Raw genomic sequence first — 22448 nt, 5'->3', positions numbered from 1 at the left:
ACATAGAAAGGAGATTTAACAAAGGCATTCATAATCCTTTACCCAATAGAACCATCACAAATCTATCTGTTTTTACTGAGGAAAACATTCTTGAAAAGGAGAAAGACATTCAGGCTGGAATAAAGTAATTGACATGGAACTCAATGTTTTATTTCAATTGCAATAAGGAACATTATGGATGAGGCTAGAGCTATGAGGAAGGATGGTATGAGGCACTTCTTGTTTTCTTCGATTATCTTTTCAACTTATCCTGATTAATTGAATATCTATTGTGGAGATGAGTGGAAAACAATTTTTAGGTTTAATTTCATTTATTTTTTTTAGTGAATAAAAATCCATCTTCTCTCCCTTCCCACTTCTTACTCCCATTGACAAAGGAATTGTAACAAACATGCATAATCAAGCAAAACAAACTCCTGCTTTGGTCATGTACAAAAAACAGCTCTCAAAATGCACCTCAAATGCATCCCCTTTCTGCCAGGAGAGGGGTAGCATGGAATCATGGTTCTTAAGTCTTTCAAAGTTATTTATCTTTACAATGTTGCTGATGTACAAATAATTCTCTTGATTCTGCTTACCTTATTCTGCACCATTTAATACAAAGTCTTCCCAGGTTTCTTTGGAACTGCTCCTTTCATTTCTGACAGCACAACAGTTTTGCATTCATCACATACCACAATTTGTTAGCCATTTCCCAATTGATGGGCACACCCCACCCACCCTCTTTCCAACTATTTGCCACCATAAAAAGAGTTAAGTTGCTTTTATATATATGGGTCCTTTTCTTTCTACGTGGGTCCTGTTTTGTTTTTTGTTTTTAATCTTTTTGAGGTATAGACCTACCAGCAGTTTTGCTGGGTAAAGGGTAGGCAGTTTCATCCACAGTGTAGTAATGTACCTGCATCCCCACAGCTCCTCCAGCAAATTTATCATTTCTTTTTCTGTTTCCTTTGCCTGTCTGCTGGATGGGAGGTAGAACTTCAGAGCTGCTTTAATTTGCACTTAGTTATTAGTGTTTTGGAACATTTTCATCACGTGACTATTGATAACTTGGATTTCTTCACCTGAAAACTTCTTGTTTATGTCCTGTGACTATTTATTGATAAGGCAGTTGCATTCATTCTTATAAATTTGAATCAGTTCCCCATATATCTTAGACATGAGAGTTTTATCGGAGGAATTTGCCATAAAAGTTTTCTCCCAGTTATTTGCTTTCCTTCTAATTCAAACTTTATTGGTTTTATGTAAAAATTTTTTAATTTTATATCTTCAAGGCAATAGCCTATTTTGTTTGTGATTCCCTATCCACAGATGTGAAAGACATTTTTATCCTTATTCCTCTAATTTATGACATCCTCTACTTTTTTCCACTTAACTAATGCCACAAGGGGCAAGCAATGTACTTTCTCCTACCTATTGTTATTGTGTTCATCCTTCATTCTTGAAGAGGACCATGACATCAAGTTGATGGCATGACTTGCAATTGATTTTGATTTGAGTGAGGGAGGGCTGGGCAAGGTCACCAACCTCACATTCTTCTCTGAGCCATCTGGGTCCAGTGGCCTGATATTCGTTAGGATGACTGGAGATGGCTCAGGATGTAATGTGAGACCCAGGCCCTTTCAGGCTAAGGTCTTATCACGTTCTCACTTTGAGTGAGATACACCCATTCAATGAATAGGCTTCTTTAAGTAGTTATTCAAGGGATGGCCCCCTTTAATAAATAAAAAAATCAAACTGGGAGGAGAAGACCCTCAGGGTTCCTGGGTAAAAGAGAAACAATTACTATATCTGTGCTAGGTAGTGGGGACTTGTTGTCCAGTCTATGAGCTCCAGTGTGAATTAGGTTTAAGGCTTGATCTTTGAGCAAGAAATGTAGGCAGTAAACCCAAAAGAAAAAAGGAATCTTTTGGCCATGGAGTGTACCTTTCCCTGGGTAGAACACCAGAGGAGAGGAGAGGAAAGGAGAGGAGAGGATTCATAGGTTGTGTTTGTCCTTTGTTTTCAAAGAGGACCATGACATCAACATGATGACATGACTTGCAGTTGACTGATTTGAGTGAGAGAAGGCTGTGCAAGGTTACCAACCTCACTTTCTTCTCCTGAGCCATCTGGGTCCAGTGGCTGATATTCATCAGGAGGACTGGAGATGGCCCCTCCCCTACTTATTAGCAATTTTTAGAGAACAAATAATTGTCTGTGCGTACTCTCCAATACTTGCACAGGAAAGAAGGAAATAAGCATTTATTAAGTACCTACTATGTGTGAGGCATTGTGCCATGCACTTTACAAATATTATCTCATTTGATCCTCACAACTACCCGCTGAGGTAGGTGCTTTTATTATCTTTTTATAGGTCAGGAAACTAAGGCAATTAGAGTTTAAGTGACTTGCCCAGGATCACACAGTTATAAAGTATTTAAGGCTGGATTAAAACTTCAGTCTTCCTGATTCCAGTACCTGTCACCAGCCGCCAAAGAAGCATATCCTTTGTCAGTTCTCCTGAGATGATTGTCAAACATCTTGTAAAACCTAAATACTATTCACATGCTATCTATCGTTACACTGGAGTCTCAGAACTGTAAGGCTTTGGGGATGATGGGAACATGGAGATGGATTGTGGCACTGGGTTTCTGACACTAATAGACAGCATGTCAAAGCAGACTGGGCTGGGCCAGCCTAAGAGAGCTGGGTTTGGGGAATAGGGGGCTGAATGAAAGAAAATAACTGCCTGAGTGAGATGGAAGAATTTAGTTTAGGTCCCAGCTCCCCTTCCTAAATCAAGCTCAGAATGTGCAGATAGCAAGGCAAAATAATCGCAGTGAGCAGGAAGCCCAATGGGAGTCTAAAGGTGAAGGGCTGATAGGATAAGCCATAGCAGAAACAACTGAACTAAATTCAGGATAGAGTAGTTGCTGGACCATGAAAAGAACATGATTTAGAGGTGTATGAATAACACAGGTTATAGGAGTAAAAAAAAAAAAAAATCACAGAGGAGTAGGAGCTATTGGGACGGCTATGCTGGACCAGCCCCTGGGAAAATATCTGAATGTTCAGTAGGATACTTCATTTTCCATTCTTTGACAGTCTATGACATACCGGTAAACTACATGGAAACAGCTCAGGACAGCTCTCTAATGAGCTGTCTGTCTGTAGCTTTCTAACCCCCATTCTCTAATATAGCACATATAAACATTCACAAACTTATTCTTTAAAGTTACATGCCAATACCTCAGTAACATGGTAGTTATCCAGGCTACCCAAGCTCATACCACATAGGTTCTTTTTTTTTTATTTCACTTTTAACATTCATTTTCACAGAATTTTTGGGCTCCAAATTTTCTCCACCCTTGTCCCCCCCCCCAAAACACCGAGCATTCTAATTGCCCCCATCTCCACTCTGCTCTCTTCTCCATCATTCCTCTCTGCCCTTGTCTCCATCCTCTCCTCTGTCCTGTTGGGCCAAATAACTTTCTATACCCCTTTACCTGTATTTCTTATTTCCTAGCGGCAAGAACAGTACTTGACAGTTATTCCTAAAACTTTGAGTTGCAACTTCTTTTCCTCCCTCCCTCCCCTCCCCCTCCCTTTGGAAGGCAAGCAATTCAATATTGGCCAAATCTGTGTAGTTTTGCAAATGACTTCCATAATAGTTGTGTTATATAAGACTAACTATATTTCCCTCCTTCCTATCCTGCTTCCAATTACTTTTATTCTCCCTTTTGATCCTGTCCCTCCCTGTGAGTGTCGACCTCAAATTGTACCCTCCTCCCCATGCCCTCCCTTCCATCGTCCCCCCCACCCTGTTTATCCCCTTGTCCCCCACCTTACTGTATTGTAAGATAGGTTTTCATACCAAAATGAGTGTGCATTTTATTCCTTCCTTTAGTGGAATGTGATGAGAGTAAGCTTCATGTTTTTTTCTCACCTCCCCTCTTTTTCCCCAAACTAAAAAAAAATCTTTTGCTTGCCTCTTTTATGAGAGATAATTTGCCCCATTCCATTTCTCCCTTTCTCCTCCCATATATTTCTCTCTCACTGCTTGATTTCATTTTTTTTTTTAAGATATGATCCCATCCTATTCAATTCACTCTGCGCACTCTGTCTCTATGAGTGTGTGCGTGTGCGTGTGTGTGTGTGTAATCCCACCAAGTACCCAGATACTGAATAATTTCAAGAGTTACTAATATTGTCTTTCCATGTAGGGATGTAAACAGTTCAACTTTTATAAGTCCCTTATGACTTCTCTTTGCTGTTTACCTTTTCATGCTTCTCTTCATTCTTGTGTTTGAAAGTCAAATTTTCTTTTCAGCTCTGGTCTTTTCATCAAGAATGCTTGAAAGTCCTCTATTTCATTGAAAGATCATTTTTTCCCCTGAAGTATTATACTCAGTTTTGCTGGGTAGGTGATTCTTGGTTTTAGTACTAATTCCTTTGACTTCTGGAATATCCTATTCCATGCCCTTCGATCCCTTAATGTAGAAGCTGCTAGATCTTGTGTTATCCTGATTGTATTTCCACAGCACTTGAATTGTTTCTTTTTAGCTGCTTGCAATATTTTCTCCTTGACCTGGGAATTCTGGAATTTGGCCACAATATTCCTAGGAGTTTCTCTTTTTGGATCTTTTTCAGGTGGTGATCGGTAGATTCTTTCAATATTTATTTTGCCTTCTGATTCTAGAATACCAGGGCAGTTTTCCTTGATAATTTCATGAAAGATGATGTCTTGGCTCTTTTTTTGATCATGGCTTTCAGGTAGGCCCATAATTTTTAAATTGTCTCTCCTGGATCTATTTTCCAGGTCAGTTGTTTTTCCAATGAGATATTTCACATTATCTTCCATTTTTTCATTCTTTTGGCTTTGTTTTGTGATTTCTTGGTTTCTCATAAAGTCATTAGCCTCCATCTGTTCCATTCTAATTTTGAAAGAACTATTTTCTTCAGTGAGCTTTTGAATCTCCTTTTCCATTTGGCTAATTCTGCTTTTGAAAGCATTCTTCTCCTCATTGGCTTCTTGAACCTCCTTTGCCAATTGAGTTAGCCTATTTTTCAGGGTGTTATTTTCTTCCGCATTATTTTTGGTCACCTTTAGCAGGGAGCTGATCTGTTGTTCAAACTTTGCTTGAAAGTCTTTTATTGCTCTTCCCAGTTTTTCCTCCACCTCTCTATCATGATTTAGAAAATTGTTTGGGCTCTTTAAGACCTTTTCCCAGAACAGATCCCATTGAGTGGGGTGGGATGTAGAAGCAGACTTCTGTGTCTTCCCCTGATGGTAAGCACCGCTCTTCTTCATCAGAAGGGAGGGGAGGAGAAACCTGCTCATCAAGAAAGTAACCCTCAATAGTCTTGGTTTTTTTCCCTTTTCTGGGCATTTTCCCAGCCAGTGACTTGACCTCTGAATATTCTCCTCACACCCACCTCACCTCCTGATCCTCCCAGCCCACACTTGGGGTCTGAGAATCAAATGCTGCTTCCTAGCCTCAGTGCTTTGGGCGGGGGCAGGGCTGCTATTCAGTGTGAGATTAAGTTCAGGTGCTCAGGTCGGGGCATGGCCGCCTCACAGGATCAGTTCCCTCAGGGGGTTTATGCAGAGACCTTCAACAATGGATCCGGGCTCCTGCCTGCTTGGGGAGCCCCAGTCTGCTCCCACCTCCGCTGTTGCCTTCCGAGGGGGCCTGAGTATGGGGGCATCCCACTCCCCTTTCGACCCACCAAAGAGACCTTCTCACCGACCCCCATCACCTGTGGGTGGAGGGACCCGCGTGGCCGCTGGAGATCCCGTCCCTGAAGTCCGCTCGGATCTTTTCCTCTTGGTGCCGCAGCCGGTGCAGGGCCGGGCTGGGCTCCGCGTCCGCAGTGCGACGGACCTTTTGCAAGAGGTTTGCAGGTCCCTCTGGAACAGAAATCTTATCCGCTCCACTATTATGTGGCTTTTCCTGCTCCCAAATTTATTGGTGGCTCTTTACTATGGATATTTCATGGGCTGTGGGTTCGGAGCTAGTGTATTTGTGTGTTTCTACTCCGCCATCTTGGCTCTGCCCCCCCACATAGGTTTTGATAGACCCTATAAAGCTAAAAAGGTCGGTACCAGTACAGTAATGGAATAGCATGAAATGTCCAACCTAGATAAGTTCATCACAACATCCTGACACTGCTTAGAAAACTGGTGTAACTACCTCTAACATTTGACTGGTAATTCCCCCCTTTCAAAAAGCCAGGATAAGGAGTGTCCACTCTGAATTCATGATTTCTAGGAATAGTATTAGACTATTGTCTTCTTTAAAACACAACTATCCAGAGTCATGAACCATATAACCCACAAATCTTCCTTCGCTAAAACACCTGAAATAAGACAAATAATGAGTATCTAGGATGAAGGAGGTGTGCTAAGGTCTGCCCAGAATGATTTCTAAAGGCTAAAACTGAGGAGATTGCCCAGGCAAATACCTAATTCCCTTGCCTGTTGGATGCTGTCCTAATTCTAATTGAGCCCTGAGGTGTGTTTGTTCTAAACTGAGAGGGTCTCAAGAGATTTAAGAAAAGCTCCAAGTCATCCTGAGGGTTATTTCTTATCAGGTTTCCTTTACTCTACAATTCTGCTTGGTTTCTGGTTTGGTGAGAATTTTTATTTAATCTCAAGCATCACAAGTTACTAGAACAGGTTTGATTTCACTAGAAAATCTGTACAAATAACTGAACCTGGGAACCATGGAGAAAACATTTACTGCATCTTAAATAAAATTTAACAGTTAGCAGCTCTATGAGGGAAAGAGAGAGGAAGGGAAGAAAATTCACTACCTCCAACTGCTCAGTCCATGCAACTTTAACTTTACATTCCCTTAATATCCATAAGAGGCTCAAAGATCCAAAAGGGCTTGCGCCTGACTTACAGGCAAGGCCTTACTAAAAATAAGCTGAAATGGCTGCTTGGGTTCCTACCTTCTAGAACTTTCACTGAAGAGTCTGAGAGTAGCCATAACAGTTATAAAAATCATAGACAGACAGTGGTGAAGGTTGTCAGTTCTGCATTGATCTTTTCAACCATACATAGACCTATAGGAAGTGACATTTCAGATGTGAAGGATAAAATATACATATCAAAAATGCTTGTTATATAAAACAATCTCATTTCCTTGGTATCCAACACCTGCCAACTTGTTTGCGGCCACAGATCATCTCAGTGAAGCCAGGACTAAGTGGACAGTAGTGAGGCTAGAGTCATATTCCTGGAATTTCAGTCACATACAACACAGACATGACAGAAGAAAATCAGAAATTAAGGGAGCAGGTGAGTGGTCTTTGTTTACTTAATCAGGAGGCTAAGAGAGATGACTGGAAGTGGAAAAAGGCAGGTCATGAAACCAAGGCTGTGTCCCAATTAGTTCAATCTCTTCCCTAGAGTATAGAAAGAGGTTTGTGTAGGCTTTGATTAGTATCCTATGACTTTGTTGGGGGAAAAGTAGGGCGTTTTCTGAATAGTCCAGGGGCTACTAACCTCAGCCTGATTGGTGTGGCTTCCATGGACCAAAGAAGCATGTATTCTCAAATTTTTTTTTCATCCAAAATCCAAGTAGCCAGGGTGTGAAAGAGAAAAAGTAAATACCAAGTAAATGGGATGAAAGGAAAGGGGTCATACAGGAAAGAACTTTACACCAGCTTTTTTGCCTCAAGGAAACCCGTAAGGTATCGCATCTGCCAGATGGTAGTGGGGATGAGGATAACAGTCTGAACAATATTTATGTGCTAAATAAACACAACACTCTGGTTGGTGCTCTTGCTGGTCACATAGAAACATTCCTCATGATACTGCAGGTAGTTCTGTTCATTTTGGATCTATTCTATTTGACCAAGTCACTGGCAAACACAGAGCTGTAGCTCTATTAATTTATTCTTGGCAACAGTTTCAGGGTAGTTGTTGTTGTGCTTGCTGAATTGTATGTCTAGATGTGCCCTTAGTTTGCCACCTACAAAGATGGTCATTCAAGAAGAATTGGAGTATAGGCAGATCTGGTTGTCATCTGAGGTGTGGAAGATACGGGTGAATTGACCTTTTGAATCATATTGCTATGATAATACCAGCTTTCCAACTGGGTCCTTCACTTCCACATGCATCCCCAGCCCTGGGGTGAAGAAAGTATCCATCTGCTTATCTCATAGCTAGATGCAGTAATTTCCTGCAAGGCAGATGAGTTCTGTCACAACACACCTAGCAGAAATGAGTCCCCCAGAACACCTGTCCTACAGGGGTTGAATGCTACTGGATGGAGGAGAGCTAGGTTTGCCTGGATTATGGGTAAGCCTGTGCCCAGATAGAATCATAGAATGGACTGCCTCCCAACTTAGTGTTAATCAATATCTATGGTTTCTTAGGGGATTTCCTTGATAAAGCAGCATTTCTTAGCCTCTCATATATGGAAGTAAAGCCCTTGCACTGAAGGCCAGCCAGAGAAGGAGCAGCAGCTTCCAGTGCCACATCACATCTCTCCTGGACCCAAATGCCTACCATCACTCAAAAAAAAATTGATTTGCTATGGTTCTATTAAGTAAAAAAAATCTTGAATGTCCATATTAAGATCTCCTTGCTTTCTATGTAATGACCACAGTCCATTAAATAGAGGTGAATCCCAAGTAATAGGTACTGAACCATGAGGATTATAGAAAAAATTCCTTTGCCAAGGACTTTTCCAAGGCACTGAAGCCATTGCTTGATTCCAGTAGATTCCATAGGGATTCTCTTAAAAGATTTCCAACATTGCTCTTAAAAGTAGCATTTTGACATTATTAAGGGGCCCCTTGAACTTGTATTCTTGAGTTGCCATATTTTCTAGACGCACTGGACCCAGAGCATGCAGGAGACCCTGGACATGTCAAGGACAAAGACCTCCTCCCATCCTCCCCAGCTGACATAATTTGTTACTTGCTCCTCAAGCTGGACTCCCTGTGTGTCCTTGGGAGTTGACAGGTGCCAGTCAGTCTGCAACAGATTGAGAAACTGTTTTATGCAGGTAGGACTCTTGTAGATAAGCAGATCATCCTATCTTCATGATCTAGCAGTTCCCAAGGGAAAAGAATGTTGCTTTTGCCATCACCTTCTTCCTCCCCTTCAGGAGGGACTAGTCCTTTCTCCTTTCCCTGTGACTTCCCCTTTTCTCTGTCATTTAAATACCAAAGCTTTCCCTGTACTTCTGGGCTCCTTGGTTTAGGTATAGGCATGTGCACATGCCTCTCTTTTGTAATAAATCCAGTTGCAACTCATGTCGCATGGATTTGTGATACTGTTTTTAGTTAACAAGGGTAAGATCAAATGCCTCCATTTTGAACTGACTTTAATATAAATGAACAGGAGTTTATTATCTTGCTTCTCTCTAAGCTAGGCCAGGGCTTTACAGGGAAAGAATGTTATATTATAAATGAAAACCATTCCACAGAAAGACAGAAAATCTGCTGTCATTCAGGGCATTTATTTGACTTTCTAGATCCTCACTATTATCATCAATGCATCATTCATCAAAGTTCCATTAGGGTTTATTGGTTCAAGAAAGGGTTCTTCTCTTTCAGTAAATACTCAAAATACTCAAAAATACTCAATACTGTAACAATCCAGGCCTATCATAATGTATTCTTGAATTCAACAAAGGAAAACAAGTCTTGATGAAATGGAATCTTGCCCATTAAGTGGCTTAATTCAAAACAAATGATTTCTCCTTATAGCCAGCCTAACTATTCATTGATTAATCAGGTCAAATTGAAAATGTATTCCAACAGAAAGGGTAGTGGCCCATACTTTTCTTCCTTAAAGCACTAATCTTATTCATGGAGTTGATGTTCCTTATTCCAATTGAAATGAAAAATGGAATTCCATGTCAATTTCTTTACTCCAGCCTTAATGTACCTATCCTTTCCAAGAATGTGTTCTTCAATAAAAACAAAAAAAATGAAGATAAAATCATTATGGTTCGACTGGGTAAATAATCTTGAATGCCCATGTTTAAGGTCTCCTTTCATTCTATAGACCACAGTCCAACAAAGAGAGGTGAATCCCAAGCAAAGTGTACTTAACCATGAGGATTATTCAGTGGCTTATCTCATAACAAATGGTTTCCCTTTATATCCAGACTAGCTATTCATTGATTATTTTGGACAAATTGAAAAGGTACTCCAATAAAACAGGAAATGTCCCATACCATCCTTCCTCATAGCAGTTCACCTAAAAAAAAAGATCTGGTAGTTCTAGAGTACATTACGTTACACTGCTTCACAGGGAACATAAGCTTTCTTCTCAAACCCAGCTTTGCAAATGGTTGTCTCCAGAGGACTAGGTGACCTCTACCTGCCTGAGGTTGCTTTTAGGTGTAGGGTTTTTATTAGCTATACCCACTGTGAAATATCAAAATTTGGCACCACTTAGCACCACATAGAGCAAATTGTTAGGATCTGGAATTCATTTCTGTTCTTTCTTTTCTTTCATTTCAGTCAGTCCATGAGGATGGTTTTTCTTTTTTTCTTTACTATTCCCAGATTCATCAACTTTTGCCACCTTTTGTAGTTGTCTGTAGCCTACTCTGATATCACTTGTTTTTGACTTCATTGTTCCTTACTCAAATGTTCTCCACCATATTTCCCCACTCTAGTTTTATATGACCTCATATGAGAATATCTTCTTAAGATATAGTCCTACTTCCTCCCACCCCTTTACCTATTCTGATTTTTATTTGAATAAAGTATGCCTTTATTGATCCATATCCTGGTGTTTGGTCTTGTCCTATCAAGTCTCAACGACACCTATGAAGACAAGTTTGCCTTCTTGTGTTAGTGTCTCTCTAATTCATGTTGCTTTCTAGCCATAGTCTCTGTACATTTGTGTATAGACACTTGTGGATATGGATTTTATTACTGATAATTGTATTAATTTTCCTACGAATTTTTGTAGATCATAAGTGCCATTTTTCTTCCCTCATTGTAACTACTCACTGTCTTCCTCTTTCAAGTGTAAAGTCCTTTTGATTTTATATGAAAAACACTGGACAAATGTATTTATACCAGCCCCTGATAGGCATACTGTACTGCTTCCCTGCCCAAGAGCTTATCACTCTATATGTTAAAGTCTGTCCAGAAATCTAAATCCTGATTCAGACATTTTAACCAAACATTCACCCCCCAGAACTGTCTTTTCCATATCTCTTGCTTTTGATGGGAATCAGTAATGACAAAACACTTGTTACCTGTTCATTTTACTGCCCAAGGCTTCTTCATCTCTGAAAATGTTTTCTAGGTTCCTTCTGTCAGCATCATTTATGCTCATATGTATCACTAGAAATGAGTCATCTGTTTTGCCAAATCTCAAGAGCTTATCATGTTAACATGCCTCAAGAAGACAGCTGTGACATTTAAAAAGATTTGAGAGAAATTTTCCAGGTAATTTAATCACTTTATTAATAAGGCCAGAAGGTTATTAACAAAAGGACCGTCATTTGGCCATCCCTTGGACCAGAGACTCCTACTTAGAAGAGGAAGTGTTCCTGAGGGATGCCTAATTACCTGATGGGCTAATCAAATGCAAGGTGGGCTATCTTGGGGTACATGACTTAGGTCATTCACATCTTGGTCAAAAGGACATCAATTTCCATATCACCTGTCTTGATAATAGGGAGAATTAATATTTTTCCAGAACCTGTGTGAGCAAACATAATTATCAGGAATATACCCATTAGCCTAAATTTAGAATTTCTTTTACTGTCTGATTAGATCTTGGCCTGGCTACATCTCGAAGAGAAATTTCCCACACTGTTTGATTTCTGGATGAGGAAGTAGAAAAGGGGAAAAACGTTAGTCCTAATACAAAAATTAGTTGAGAGAAATATTCATTTCTCACACAGCATAACTCTATTGCTATCAGATGAACAAATAAGCTGCTTCAATAAGTCATAAATCTACTATTAAACTACCATTCCTTTCTGCTAACCCTTACTGAATGGTTTATCAAGTAACAAATTTGGCGTTAACTCCAGCCATTTCGCTGCCTTATCTAAAAGAAAGATCAACCTGTACTTTGAGCTTAGATAAGAATCATTTGTCCATGGAAGAAATATAAGCACTGCATATTCAGTGAAAATTACTACAAAATTTTCCTGACTCTGTACTTATTAGACATGTGATCCTCATGCCTTTTTTTCTTAGTGGTAGAACGACTCTGGAAAACTGGCTGGAAGTGACTGTAATTCCACAGTTAATATTCATCTTGCCACTTTAGCACCCAGTTAACTCCTTCATAGCCACACTCAACTTTTTAAAAATATAAAATATAGAGTGAATGTAATGTTTATGAATAAATCCAAATATTTCGATATATAATGAAGAGGGAAATGATTGTGTAAGAAATAGGGACTCTCTCAACAAACTTATATATTTTTCATATAAACATATATGCATAACTTTATAAAAACATGTAAATACCTAGATATTTATATATTTAATAATAAATATATATGCATAAAGGGTCAGCTAGTTTGGTTCAATGGATACAGCATTAGGTGGGGAATCAGGAAGAGCTTAGTTCAAATTTGTCTTAGGACACTTATTAGCTGTGTGACCCTGGGCAAGTCACTTAACCCTGTTTACCTCAATTTCTTCATTTGTAAAATGAACTGGAGAAGGAAATGGTAAACTATTTTAGTATCTTTGTTAAGAAAACCCCAAATGAGGCCATGAAGACTCAGACAAGACTGCAACATCAACATAATGTGTGTTGATACATATAAAGTTTAAAGTTTACAGGGCAGTAATAAAAGTATCTTTGTGTCCCCTCCTGAATTTTCTTTTGTGCGTTTAAAACACTATCTTATTGACGCTCCATAATTCTTTTTATTGCTATTGCTTAATCCATCTCTTGATTAGCTCAGAAGAATAATAAATGTATAAATAAACATGTGTAATTAAAAAAAAAAAGCAAATCAAACTGGAGACTCATCTCCCAAGAGATAAGAGATATGCTTTGTCAGTTTTCTATAGTCATGACTTATCACTGCTTCAGAGTTCAGAGGTCTTTAAAAATCATTTCCCTACAAACTGTTTTTATGGTCACTGAGTAAATTTTTCTCCTGTTTTTGCTCACTTCTATCTGAATCCATTAATAAAATTCTCCCCCCCACCATATTTCTCTGAATCTGTCATATTCATCATTTCTTATATATTCCAATAAAATTCTATTACATTCATATAACACAGCTTGCTTAGCCATATTTCAATGGGTGATAGGCACCCATTTTGTTTTCAATTTTTTTGCTACAAAAAGAAGTACTGCTTTAAGTATTTTTTTCTATATATGAATCTTTCTGCTTTGTCCCTGAACTCTTTGGGTTACATGACTAATAGTAAGTCAAAGTGAATGCACACATTAAGGACTTGATCAGGAATAAGTGCAATTTCCCCCCCAGAATGGTTCAATCAATTCACAGCTCCACAGTTGTATATTTGTGTGCGTGTCCTTCCAAACATTTTAATTTTTCCCTTTTGTCATCTTTGTCAATCTTCTTAAGTGTGAAGTGGAACATCATAGCTGTTTTAATTTGTATTTCATTAGAGACTTGGAAGTTCGTCCTTATTTTGAATAGGATTTATTTTTCTGGAGCTTCCTACTGAATTTCATTAGTAATGTACAGAAAGGCAGATGATTTCTGTGAGATTATGTTATATCCTGAAAATTTACTGAAACTATTAATTATTTCAATTAATTTGAGTTGAATTTTTAGGATTGCCTAAATAAACCATCATGTCATCTGTAAATTATCCATGACTGTTTCCTCTTTGTCTATGCATATTATCTATTTTTTTTTACTTATGCAATAGTTAGCATTTCCATTAAGTATATTAAGTAATAGGAATGCACAGCAAAGCAGAATATTTTCTTTTTTGTCTTATTTGTTTTTCTTTCTCACGGTTTTTCCCATTCATTATGATTCTTCTATGTAGCATGACTAATGTGAAAATATGTTTGATAGGAATGTGTATGGAGAGCTCATGTCAGATTGCATGCTGTCTTGGGGAGGAAGGGGGAGAAAAATTAAAACTTAGGAAAGTAAATACTGAAAACTAAAAATAAATAAATTGAAAACTGAATAAAAAAGTACATTAAGTAACAATCATGACAGTTGACATCCTTGCTTTACCCTTAGTCTTACTGGAAAGGCTTGTATGGTTTCACCAATACATTTAATGATAGTTTGTACTTTTTAATAGATACTATTTAGTATTTTAGGGGAAAGCCCATGTATTCCTTTTCTTTCTTTCTTTTCATCTTTCTTTCTGTCTTTCTTTCTTCATAAATGAATGTATTTTTTCATAAGCTTTTTCTACATTTATTATTATAATTAGCTTATTTTAATTTCTATTAGTACATTTTTATATATCAGTATATATATGTGCATATATCTATCTATCTTATCTATATGTCTCTATCTATCTATCTATGGTTTATGTTCAAAATTTCCTCATATTAAAGCAGCCCTGGATTCCTGGTATAAATCTGACCCTATCAAAGTGCATAATATTTTCAATATTTTGTTGTAGATTTTTTGCAGCTAAGTAGCACAGTGAATAGAATGCTAGACTAGAAGTGAGGAAGACCTGAGTTCAAATCTAGCCGCAGACACTTATTAGCTTTGTGACCCTGGGCAAGTCACATTAACTCTCTGCCTCAGTTTTCTTATCTATAGAAATGAAGATATTAATATGACCTACCTCCCATGGTTGTTGTGGGGAAAGTGAGATAATATCTGTATGGAGAATTCAGAAAGGACTAGCACCTCTGTTGTGAGGACTGGTCATCCACATTGGTGCTCAACTAGCACTCAATTCTCAGTTGTGATTCTAAAAAGCCATAGCATGTGCAGCAGCCACATCTTAATAAAACCCTCTCAGCAGACAGGCTAAACCAGATGGAGGGTAACCAGCAGGCCTCTACCCCAAGCATGTACAGAGCCCAGCAGAAAGGTGCACATGAGAATAATCTGCTCCAATGGCTACAAAAGTGGCTGAAGAAGGTGCAGTGGAGTCAGTGGAGAGCTTGGTCAGACATTGAAGATGCCAAGGTCATCCACTACATCTTGGGCCATTGCCAGTCATCTTGACTTTTGTCTTGCTGCTGGACTTGATTCTGGAAGAGAGAGTAGGGCTAACAACTTTGTGCAACTCTGTCTCACTAAAATCTAATTTATGTGCAAATGTCCTCATGATGTCCTTAGTCCTTTTCAAAAATGAAGGATGAACAATATTTGTAAAGTGCTTTGTAAAGTGTAATTTGTAAGCAAATTAGGAATTTGCTTAAAGTGCTATATCAGTGCTAGCTATTATTAGCCAAATATTTTATTCAATTTTTTCATCAATATCCATTAGAAACATTGGTCTATATTTCTGTTTTATCTTTCTACAGCATCATATTTGTTTCATAAAGGAAATTTGGTTGGATGCTTCAACTTCCTTTCCCTTCTATTACAAATTTTTTTATTGACTTACCAATTAATAGGTTTGACTTTCTCTTATTTAGCTTAAATTAGAGCCATTCTTGCTTAAAGACCCATATTCTTACAATTTTAGACCTGGTCCAGAAATCCAAATCATTTGTTCAGTTTCCAGCTTCTTAATCAGTTGTTCTCCTTCTCTTATCTATTCCACATCTCTTACCTTCAATATTTAGAATGTAGTCTATCTTTTTCAGATTTCAAAAGTCTCCAACTTAAAAGAAAAAAAACCAACTTTTTAGTTAGCCATACTGTTTTTGTTTTCCCATATATACATGAAAAGCAACCTGTTGTTAAAGAGTCTACAAGTTTAGAAACGACGTTAAAGAACATAGGTTCTAATCACTTCGTGACCAATATGGAAGCTGAGTCTTACAGAAGCCAAGTGACTTGTCTAAATACACACAATTATTTGGCAAGGTCAATACTAGAACCCAGTTAGTCTGAATCCCAGTCCAATTCCCTTCCCAATTTGTTCTTAAACATGAATTCTAGGAAGGTTGTGCCATTGGTGGAACAACAGGAGAGGAACAAATGTTTATGTAGCACCTGCTATGTTAGGCATTTTGCTAAGTGCTTTACAAATATTAGCTCATTTGATTAGCGGGGGGTGGGGTTGGATGGAGGGGTGGGGTGGGGGGCGATTCTGGAATGCTTCCAGGATCTCTTGCCTTGATATACAGCCTTTTCCTGGGCACTGGAATATTCTCTGTGAGATTTATTCTTGTCCTGACAGACCTCTCTGTCTTTCCAATCTGATTTGATCTGGTAAATTTTCTGCGTCTGTTAAGAGGATGATTTTAAGAGAAGAAAAGAAAGAGAAAAGAAAAGGAAAATACTGGGTTGGGGAGGAGGAAGGTTAGAGAAAATCACATCATGTTCAAGTTACATAAGTAGACATTTATACAAACAAGGAGGAGTTGGGCTGGAGCAGTTGAAACTTCAACCTTACCCTCATCTGATTTGTTCAAGGGAAAAAAAATATAGACACAGACACAGACACACACACACACAAATACACATGCTTTTGGGCACAGAAATACATTTCATTCAATAGAGAATAGGAGGCAAAAGAGATGTGCTGAACTGAAAACCTAAGAGATAGAGTTTCTGGGTAATTAATAATACATCAATTAAGGAAATTGAACTGATCTATTTTATATTCTGCAGACACATTAAGTAATGATTAGAGAAGAAAAAAGTAAAATATTCAAATGTTTGTAATATCTCCAATGCATATAGTAATAACAGGTGAAATTTTACTTTAAAAGGAGCAAAAAGCAACAAATAAAATGATATTTAATCTCCCAAGGCAGAAAAAAAAGTTTTTTTTTTTAATTCACGAGAAAATTCCCTTGTGAAAGCATGTTTTGATGAGCCTTCTTTGTACAAAGTTTTTGTTGTTTTTGTTTCTTTAAAATCACTTTTTGAGCTGCTTCAGGAGGAAGCAACAGAAATCTGTGGTCCTACCCTAGGAATGTGGGTGTAGCCAGCTCTTTCCAAACAGTTCCTTTTTGTCTTCTCATTAAGCTTAACTTATTTTATAGTCATTCCCCTAGTTCACAACTCTCAAAGAAAGATGTTTGTGAGCTCGCATGGAAGGAAAAACAATGAAATGAAGAGAAAATGATGTAATAGCACTCAGTATCACCCTCTCCCAACTTCCAGCTCCCCACTATTGAACCACTGCTATTTTTAGTTTGTTGGGCAGAAGACCTGAGTCCATGTTTGTCTCCCTTTGGAAGATTTATAATATAGAAAATCAATATCAATAAGATTCTTTTTACTTCTGAGTTCCTCGCTTAGGTAGCATCCTAATGATTATTTAGAGACTGAAGCTCTGTGACTTTCACTTTCATCATGAATACCTCATCCTTATTGGCTCTGTCTCGTTTGGCAGTTTCTTATCATGAATAAAAAAACTCATAAATCATAACAGTTGTGACTGATAAAACTTTATCCCTATATTAGTATTAAAAGTGGAATTTTGAGCAAACTTTAATGAATAAGGCAAACGTTTAAATAGGATAACTCTGGGGAGATGATTGTTGGAAGATGGTGGAATAAGGCAGGAAATTACCTGGTCCTCCTAAGTTCTCCTTCAAATAACTTAAATAATGCCTCAAATTGAATTTTAGAGAGACAGAAATAAAAAAAAAAAGTTGGGACAAAGCAGTTATCCAGCTTAAAACAACTTAAGAAGATGGTAGTAAAGAATTGACCTACTGGGTGGTGATCTGACCAGAGCCAAGTGCAGGTCAAGAAACAGCAAGCCTTGGAGGTGGCTGTGTCAGCATGACATCGGGAACTTTTGCCCCAGAGAGGTGGGAGTGGGGAATGTGAGTGACCAGGGGAAGATTGAGGAGGTGCTCTTGGCACTGGGATCAAGACAAAGTGACCAGAAAGTCCCAGGCTGGGCCTAAGGGTAAGTAAGAGTAAGCACATGCCTGTGAGTGTGGTAGCAGATGAGTAGGCCTCTACTTATAGTTTCAAAACAGAGAGGAATGGTTATGGTTACTTGTAAGAAATCCAAATCCCTGATTTTTGGATGCTTGTAGCAGTGAGAAAATGGAGGCCAGGGATACAGGAAGTGAGAATTTGTGGTGGCAGTGGTGGGAGGTGGGAGGGTTTGGTCATGGCTTAGTGTGGAGAGGAGTACTTATGGTTACTTGAGGTCACTCATAAACCTGTCCTTGGATCATAATACAGTGGTAGAACCAATAAATCAAAGACCTCTAGATAGTACTCTCAAAACAATATGAAAAACCTGAAGCCTGAGACATTACCCCAGTACTCTGGGAGCAAAGCCTGTCCCTAACATAAACAGCCAAGAAACAAGCATTAAAAAGTAACTAATCAACAGAAAATGAATCTGATTGGAGATAGTTGCTATAGTGATAGAGAAGATGAGGGTTCGAACTACCAAAAAAGAATTATTGGAAGAGCTTGAAAAGGACTAAAATCAAATAAAAGAGGTCAAGGAAAAGTTGGGAAAAGAAAAAGAGAAATGCAAGAAAATCAAGAGAATTTTGAAAAGAAAATCAACCAATTGAAAAGAGAGAATCAAAAACTTACTGAAGAAAATAACTCAGAATTGGGCAACAGGAAGTTAATGACTTCATAAAAAAATCAAGAAACAATAAAACAAAATCAAAAGAATTAAAAATAGAAGAGAACATGAAATATTTTGTGGGAAAAACAACTGACCTGGAGAACAGATTGAAGAGAGACAATATAAAGAATTGTTGGACTATTTGGAAGTCATGATGAAAAAGTCTAGACATACTTCAAGAAACTAGTAAGGAAAATTGCCCTGAAGTTTTAGAACCAGAAAGTAAAATAGAAATAAAGAAAATCTATCAATCCCTGCCTGCAAGATAGCCCAAATAAAAAACTACAGGAACACTATAGTTAATTTTCAAAACTTCCAAGTCAAGGGAAAAATATTACAAGTAATTAGAAAGAAACAATTCAATAACTGTGGAACTACAGTCAGAATGACACAATATTTAGCAGCTTCTACATTAAAAGACCAAAGGGCATGAAATATAAAATTCCAAAGAGTAAAGAATCTGGGTTTGCAACCAAGAATATACCCAACAAAGCTAAGTATAAACCTGTAAAAGAAAAAAATGTTATTTAATGAATTAAGCTACTTTCAGACATTCTTAAGGAAATACCAGATCTAAACAGAAAATATGAATTTCAAATACAAAAATCAAGAGAAATATAAGAAGGTAAACATAAAAAACTAATCACAAGGGATTTAATAAGGTTAAACTATTTACTGTCTTCTACGGAAAAATGATATTTGTAACTCTTAAGAATGTCATCATTATTAGGGTAGTGTAAGGTTAGTTATGTTAATGAGAATTAAAGGTCTTCTCCACCCATTAATGGACCTGCCCATTAAGGGAAGCTTGATTAGGAAAGATTTGTTTTGTAGGAAGGCCCATACCTTTTGTTAATTTCTAATGAGGCACTGGTTCATAAGAGACATGATGTCCTCTGGCTCTGAAAAGTGTACCTATACTCTAAGGTGAGGTTTTGTTTTGGGGCTTACTAATTGGAAGTGTTTGCTTGGCCAGATGAGACTCTGGATAACTGCTAAGAAGTCCCTCCCTACCCCCCAGCTTTGAAAACTCAGATGTTGGTGCTTCTCTTTCTGGTAGGTAGGTAGTAATGGTCAGACAGTTGGACCTGTCTATTGATCTGTGATGTACGTATTGCTTATGGTCAGACAATTGGAAGCCCTGTTTGTTGGTCTTTATTTCTCTGTTTATATTTTCTCTGAAGTTCAGAGTGTTTACTTTTCCCCTGAACTAAGTGAATGATATATGTGCCTGATTAAAGTAGATTGTTGACCCCTCAAAAGTTGCTTTCTTTTTAGAAAAGGAAATCTAAGAACCTATGACAGCAAGCCCTTCTGTGTATGTCGGGTTCCCTGCTGTTACAGGTAGTTAGAAAGAGTACATAGATAGGGGGCCTTGGTTTAAATTGATTATAATGGGATGATGTTAAAAAACAACATTAGGTACAGGGAGGTAAAATGGAGCAAATCATCTCATACAAAAGGGGAATAAATGGAAAAAAAAAACTTTTATAATTGAGGGGAGCATAGGGCAGAGGGCATGCAGCAGGGGAAACTTATTCTCATAAGAACTAGGTTAAAGAGGGAATAACATATTCATCTAGTTGAGTTTAAAAGTCTTCTTAACTTACAGGTGGGTAAAGGGATAGGATAAAGGAAAGACTCTTAGAAGGATGTGTGGATTAAGAAATAGAAGGGCAAGAGGATAGGAAAAGGAAGAGAGTCTTAGAAGAGTGTACAGATTAGGGAGGTAGTAGTCAGAAGCAAATCAGACTTCTGAGGAGGGATAGGGTTAAAAAGAGAGCAAGAGAAGGATAAGCAATAGAGGGAAAATAGAATGGTTGAAAATGTACAATAATTCATTGTAACTTTGAATGTGAATGGGATGAGCTCACTCACAAAACAGAAATGGTAACAGAATGAATTAAAAATCAGAACCCAACAATGTGTTGTTTACAAGAAACACATTTAAAAATGAGAGGTATACATAGAGTAAAAATAAAAGGCTGGAGTAGAATTTATTATGCTTTAGGTGATGTAAAAAAAGCAGAGATAGCAATCATGATCTCAAAGTTAAAGCTAAAATAGATTTAAGAAAAATAAAAAAGAAGCAGAGAAATTATATTATATTAAAAGATACCATAGATAATGAAGTAATATCAATACTAAACATATGTCACCAAATGCTATAGCATCCAAATTTATAAAGGAAAAGGTAAATAAATATGGACGGAAATAGACATCAAAACTATAATAGTGGGGGACTTTGACTTTTCATTCTTATAACTAGATAAATCTAACCAAAAATAAATAAGAAAGAAGTAATATGAATACAATCTAACATAAATTAGATATTATAGACATTGGGAGATAATTAAATGGAAATAGAAAAGATTATACTTTTTTCTTAGCAGTATGTGGCACCTTTACAAAAGTTGACTACGTTAGGACATAAAAACCTTATAGACAAATGCAGAAAAACAGAAATGTTAAATGCATCTTTTTCAGATCATCATACAATAAAATTACATTTAATAAAGGACCATGGCAACAGATTAAAAATTAAATGAAGACTAAATTAACATAATCTTGAAGAATGAATGGGTCAAAGAACAAATCTTAGAAACAATAAATAATTTCATTAAAGAGAATAATAATAATAATGAGAAAGCATACTAAAATTTATGAAATAACCAGAAGAAAATTTATATCTCTATATGTAATTTTAAAAAATTATAAAAAATACAAATGAAAAATCCCCAATTAAACATCAAAATTGGAAATTCTGAAAATTAGAAGTGAGATTAATAAATTTGAATGTAAGAAAACCATCAAACTACAAAATAGAACTACAAGCTAGTTTCATGCAAATAAATAAATAATCAGTTGATAGGACTGAAAAATAGAGAAAATTAAATCACTAGCATAAAAAATGAAAAGGATAAATTCACTCCTAATGAAGGTGAAATTAAAGCAATTATTAAAAGTTATTTTCCCCAATTATATGCCAAATAAATTTATCAGTTGAAGTGAAATAGACTAAAAACTGCCTAGATTAACAGAAAAGAAAATGGATTATCTAAATAAAAAGGAATTGTACAAACCACAAATGAGTTTCCTGTGAAAAAAGCATTAGGACCCCAAGGATTGACAACTGGGCAATATGGAGGCAATTGGGGTTAAGTGACTTGCCCAGGGTCATAATGCTAGTAAGTATCTGAGGCTGGATTACAAATGAATTCTACCAAACATTTAAAGATCAACTAATACCAATATGAAATAAACTGTTTTAATATTAATAATTAATATTATTTATTTTAATAGGTAAAGAAATTCTACCAAATTCCTTTTATGAAGCAAATATGGTGTTGATACCTAAAAAATGAAGACCAAAACCAAAGAAGATTATAGACCAATTTTACTAATGAATATTGATGCAAAAATCCTAAATAAAATGCTAGCTAGGAGACCATAGCAATATATCACAAAGATTAAACATTGTAACTAAGTGGGATTTATACCAGAAATTCAAGGTTGGCTAAATATAAGGAAAACTGTTAAAATAATTGATTATTTCAATAACAAAATCAACAAAAATCATATGATTATATCAATAGATGTAGGAAAAGCTTTCTGACAAAAATACAACCCTCATTCCTATGAAAACCTTTGAAAGCATAAGGATAAATGGATTTTTCCCTAAAACAACAAGAATCATCTAGCTAAAACCATCAGCAAGCATTACCTATAATGGGGATAAATTAGAAGACTTCCCAATAAGATCAGTACTGAAATGAGGATGCCCATTATAACCAATATTATTCAATATTGTACTAGAAATG

General features: G+C 37.1%; 1 long non-coding RNA gene and 1 pseudogene across 1 annotated transcript; both read right to left on the bottom strand.

Moving 5' to 3' along the window:
• Nucleotides 1-7547: 7547 nt before the first annotated feature.
• LOC140496953 (transmembrane emp24 domain-containing protein 4 pseudogene) lies at nucleotides 7548-8230 on the bottom strand (annotated as a pseudogene).
• A 6062-nt stretch (nucleotides 8231-14292) lies between these two features.
• LOC140496955 (uncharacterized) lies at nucleotides 14293-15763 on the bottom strand. Its single transcript, XR_011964466.1, has 2 exons — nucleotides 15679-15763; nucleotides 14293-15151 (listed from the first exon to the last, which is right to left on the bottom strand). It is a non-coding gene; the product is annotated as an uncharacterized lncRNA (long non-coding RNA).
• Nucleotides 15764-22448: the final 6685 nt, after the last annotated feature.

The sequence above is a fragment of the Notamacropus eugenii genome, chromosome 3, assembly GCF_028372415.1.
Source record: "Notamacropus eugenii isolate mMacEug1 chromosome 3, mMacEug1.pri_v2, whole genome shotgun sequence".
Lineage (NCBI taxonomy): Eukaryota > Metazoa > Chordata > Mammalia > Diprotodontia > Macropodidae > Notamacropus > Notamacropus eugenii.
The sequence above is the reverse complement of the archived record's forward strand: the minus strand, read 5'-3'. Positions and strand labels throughout refer to the sequence as shown.